Genomic DNA, 5,977 nt, shown 5'->3' on the forward strand with positions numbered 1-5,977 from the left:
GTCAATGTTAAAGTTTCTATCACACACACACGCACGCACGCACGCACGCACGCTCGCACGCGGACCCTTGCTTGTGAAAGAAGGAAAAAAATGCATCCCCTTCCGTAGACGCCGTGGTTAAATTTCCGCGATAAGTAATTACATTAAATTATTAATTTAATTATTACCGTGCGGACTAAAGCTTCTCGAAAATTTGAAAAAACGTGCATACCCTTCGGTAGACGTCGTGGGGCCGTGTGGACCCACATTGTTATGTATCAATGTCGCTCCACGCAACTTGCTTATCAACTCCAACATCAAACAGATGGTATACAATGATGTTTAGAGCCAAGACCTGAAGGTTTGTGACTTCTCTCCCTAGTTTTTATGCGAGTTCCTTCTTTGACAAACATGGGTCCGCACGGCCCCACGATGTCTTCTGTGTGTAGTCTAAATTTGACCTTTTTTATTTTTATTACTTCTCGCTGAAATGTAATGATCTTTTAGGACATAAGAGCTTTTTAGGTGCTTGGTGCATTCTTAAAATCTCACCCTTTTGGGTCCACACGGACCCACGACCACCGCGAAGGTTCATCAAAAGGGATCCATTCCAGCACAACAATCAGTCATATTTATTTCTCTTTTTTCCTTTGCTTAATTCTATTTTTTTTTAATTAAAAAATCCTTTACCTTTATTATTTTTGTTGTTGTTTATGTTTGGCGAGACGCTGTAATGTGCCCTCTCAATGAGTGAAAAACATAACATTATATGGACAGACTTGGTGGCTCTAATTGTCACTGTACTGTACATGAGACTGGAACAAACATAGAGCATTAACACCAACAACTGATTGTTTACTTGTACTGCATTGCTACAGAGTTGTGTCACACCCCCCACCCACCCACCTGTACTGCATTGTCACAAACTAGGGTCGCACCCGCCCACCTGTACGACATTGTTACATAGTTGCGCCACACCCACCCACAACTGCCCTATTGTACAACATTATCACAAAGTTGTGTCACAATCTGCACTGCATAGTTACAGAGTTGTGTCACACACCCCCCCCCCCCCCCAACTATACTGCATTGTTACAGATTTGTGTCACACACCCTCCACCTGTACTGTATTGTTACACAAGTTGTGTCACACCCACCCACCTGTCCTGCATTGTCACAAGGTTGTGTCACACACCCCCACCCCCCTGTACTGTATTGTTCCAGAGTTGTGTCACACCCTCCACCCCCCCTGTACTGCATTGTTATAGAGTTGTATTCTCCCCCCCCCCCACCTGTACTGCATTGTTACAGATTTGTGTCACACACACACCCCTGTACTGCATTGTTACAGATTTGTGTCACACACACCCCCCTGTACTGCATTGTTACAGAGTTGTATTCTTCCCCCCCCCCCCCCCACCTGTACTGCATTGTTACAGAGTTGTGTCACACACACACACCTGCACTGCATTGTTACAGAGTTGTATTCTTCCCCCCCCCCCCCTCACCTGTACTGCATTGTTACAGAGTTGTATTCTTCCCCCCCCCTCACCTGTACTGCATTGTTACAGAGTTGTGTCACACCCCCCACCCCTTCTGTACTGCATTGTTACAGAGTTGTGTAACACCCCCACCCCCCACCTGTACTGCAATGTTACAGAGTTGTGTCACCCCACGTCCCCCACCTGTCCTGCTTTGTTACAAAGTTGTGTAACACCCGCCCACCTGTACTGCATTGTCAAAACGTTGTGTCACACCTTCCCCCCTCTCCACCTGTACTGGGTGGCCGAGTGGTAACGCACTTGCGCTCGGAAGCGAGATCGAGGTTGCGTGTTCAGGCCTGGGTCAGGCCGCAATTTTCTCCCCCCTTTCCTAACCTAGGTGGTGGGTTCAAGTGCTAGTCTTTCGGATGAGACGAAAAACCGAGGTCCCTTCGTGTACACTACATTGGGGCGGGCACGTTAAAAATCCCACGATTGACAAAAGGGTCTTTCCTGGCAAAATTGTATAGGCATAGATAAAAATGTCCACCAAATACCCGTGTGACTTGGAATAAAGTGTGAAAAAATTCCATCTCACACGGCATTAAGTCTCAGGGCATGGAAACATGAATACACGCATGCAGGAAAAAAAATGGGTAGCGCCGTATACTGTATGGCAGCTCGCTTTCCCCAGGGAGAAAGCAGCCCGAATTTCTGTGAGGTTACCCTCATGGACTATATAAAATCTTATCCTTATTGTCACAAAGTTGAGTCACACCCGCCCACCTGTACTGGTATTGTCACAAAGTTCTGTCCAACCCACACCCCCCCCCCCCCCCCCCCCCCACGTGTACTGCATTGACACAAAGTTGTGTCGCACCAACCTACCTGTCCTGCATTGTTACAGAGTTGTGTAACACACACACCCACCTGTACTGCATTGTCAAAAAGTTGTGTCACACCCGTCCACCTGGACTGCATTGTCACAAAGTTGTGTCACACCCCCCCCCCCTCCACCTGTACTGCATTGTCACAAAGTTGTGTAACACCCGCCCACCTGTACTGCATTGTCACAAAGTTGTGTCACACTCACCCACGTGTACTACCGGCACGGTTGGCCTAGTGGTAAGGCGTCCGCCCCGTGATCGGGAGGTCGTGAGTTCGAACCCCGGCCGGGTCATACCTAAGATTTTAAAATTGGCAATCTAGTGGCTGCTCCGCCTGGTGTCTGGCATTATGGGGTTAGTGCTAGGACTGGTTGGTCACGTGTCAGAATAATGTGACTGGGTGAGACATGAAGCCTGTGCTGCTACTTCTGTCTTGTGTTTGGCGCACGTTATATGTCAAAGCAGCACCGTCCTGATACGGCCCTTCGTTGTCGGCTGGGCGTTAAGCAAACAAACAAACAAAACACACCTGTACTGCATTGTCACAAAGTTGTGTCACACCCTCCCCACCCCATTCACCTGTCCTGCATTGTCACAAAGTTGTGTCACCCCCCCCCCCCCTGTACTGCATTGTTACAGAGTTGGGTCACCCCCCCCACACACACACACACACACACACACACAACTGTACTGCATAGTCACAAAGTTGTTATATGAAGTCTTATATCGCGCGCGTATCTCCAGACTCGGACTCAAGGCGCAGGGATCTATTTGTCCTGTCACCCCCCCCCCTCCCCTTTTCACATGTACTGCATTGTCACAAAATTCTGTCACACCCACCCACCTGCACTACATCACAAAGTTGTGTCGCACCCGCCCACCTGTACTACATTGTCACAAATGTGTGTCACACCCACCCGCCTGTACTGCATTGCCACAGAGTTGTGTCACACACACACACACCCACACCTGTACTGCATTGTTACAGAGTTGTGTCACATTCCCCCCCCCCCCCACCTGTACCGCATTGTTACAAAGTTGTGTCACCCCCCCCATGTACCGCATTGTTACAAAGTTGTGTCACCCCCCCCCCCCCCCCCCACCTTTACTGCATTGTTAGAACGTTGTGTCACCCCCCCACCCCCCACCCCCACCCCCCCGTCCCCACCTGTCCTGCATTGTCACAAAGTTGTGTCACCCCCCCCCCCTGACCTGTACTGCAACGTTATTGAGTTGTGTCACACCCCCCCCCCCCACCTGTACTGCAATGTTATTGAGTTGTATCACCCCTCCCCCCCCCCCACCTGTGCTGCAATGTTATTGAGTTGTGTCAAACACACCCCCTCCCCCCACACCTGTACTGCATTAACACAAAATTGTGTCACACCCCCACACCCCCACACCTAACTGCAATGTTACAGAGTTGTGTCACCCCCCTTCCCCCACCTGTACTGCATTGTCACAAATTTGTGTCACACCTTCCCCCCTCTCCTTCTGTACTGCATTGTCACAAAGTTAAGTCACACCCGCCCACCTGTACTGGTATTGTCACAAAGTTCTGTCCAACCCACACCCCCTCCCCCCCCCCCCCCCCCCCACGTGTACTGCATTGACACAAAGTTATGTCACACACAACACGTGTACTGCATTGACACAAAGTTGTGTCGCACCAACCTACCTGTTCTGCATTGTCACAAAGTTATGTCACACACCCCACGTGTACTGCATTGACACAAAGTTGTGTCGCACCAACCTACCTGTTCTGCATTGTCACAAAGTTGTGTCACACACCCCACGTGTACTGCATTGTTACAAAGTTATGTCACACCCACCCGCCTGTACCTCATTGTTACAGAAATGTGACCCTCCCCCCCCCCCCACCTGTATTGCATTCTTACAGAGTTGTGTCACACGCCTCCCCCCTCCTCACCTGTACTGCATTGTTACAAACGTGTGTCACACCCAACCCCCCTTTACTGCATTGTTACAGAGTTGTGTCACACACACCCCCCTCCACCTGTACTGCATTGTTTTGTTTTTTTCAAACAATTTTATTCAAATAAATAACAACAATTAACAATATCTCATACAATGAGTTAAATACAACAATTAACAATATCTCATACAATGAATTAAATACAACTTATCGATTACAACAAGCTAACTTTTCTTTAACGTTTTGTTCTTCGAACACTCACACAAGAATGCTTCTTATCTGTAACTGCCTATCAAAAATACTTTCCAACGGTAAAAACGAATTTGTTTTTTTATATATACTAACGCACATCTTTCCGATTAAGATAATGTGGTTCAATTTATACATAGTTGCCTTTTTCACCATTACAAAATGCATACCAAATAAAACATCACTAACTTTCAAAACAACCTTAATTTCTAAAGTACGAAATATAAATTTTTCAATAAACTTCCAGAATTTGTATACAACCGGGCATTCAAAAAAGAAGTGTTCAATGAAATCAGTTACATCACAACAGTAATTACATTTATTAGTTTCCGTTACTTTCATTTTACACAGGAGAATGTTGGTCGGATAAATGTTGTGCATAATTTTCCAGTGTAAAACTCTTAATCTAGTCTCTTGTGTTGACCGATAGGCAACTATCCAAGATCGTTCATCAATTTCTACATTAAACTTTCTCTTCCAAAATCCTCCGGAACATGGTACATCTGTTTTCATATTGATAATCTCTTTCCTATATTCTCTGGCACTTAACACATTTTTGCCGTTAAACAGTGGTAAGGTAATACAAGCATCATCAGTCATATTTACAACATTTTTCCTCATAAATAATGACACAGCAGCTTTTACAACATTATATTCAAGAATTCGGTTTGGTGAATATCCAATCAGATCACAAATATCTTGATATGATAATATGTTTCCCGAACGTACAATGTCAGTTAATACCAATACACCTCGTTGTATCCAACTTTCAAAAAATAAAACTTTGCCACTATACGTTATGCATGCATTATTCCATAATAAAACCGGCCCGATTGTCCCACGATCGTAGTGGTTATTATCCAGCCAGTATTTTAATACTGCTTTCCAAAAGTGTGATTTCACTAGGTCTAACCCTTTAAATCTTGCACTGTTTACATTCGATAAGAAACATTCAAAGTGCTTTCCAAAACGCAAATACATCAACTTTGGAGTAAAACTCCAATTATCATTTTCATTTGATGTAGTTAGTTGTGAAACCCATTGTAATAAAAAAGAAATTTGCATTTGCCTAATATCGATCATTTTTAAACCACCTTTTTCAATTTCAAAACATAAAACGCTTCTTTTCACCTTTTCAAAGGCCTTCCGATTACAATCTCTTTTTCGCCACAAAAATCTAAACAATAAGGTATTGACTTCATTCAAAACACAATCAGGTAATACAAACGCTTGCATAATATACACAAATTGTGAAATTAAGAACGTTTTCACAATACATATTTTCCCTACAATGCTCAAATTTCGCTTCTCCCATGCACAAATCAATCGCTTAATATTCCTTATTCTTCCAGTCCAGTTATCTTCTACCAAAGAAGCACTCTTATCATTACAAAAATATACACCCAAAATCTTCAACTTCTTCTTCCAGCCAAAATTATAAAATG

The sequence above is a fragment of the Littorina saxatilis genome, linkage group LG10, assembly GCF_037325665.1.
Source record: "Littorina saxatilis isolate snail1 linkage group LG10, US_GU_Lsax_2.0, whole genome shotgun sequence".
NCBI lineage: Eukaryota > Metazoa > Mollusca > Gastropoda > Littorinimorpha > Littorinidae > Littorina > Littorina saxatilis.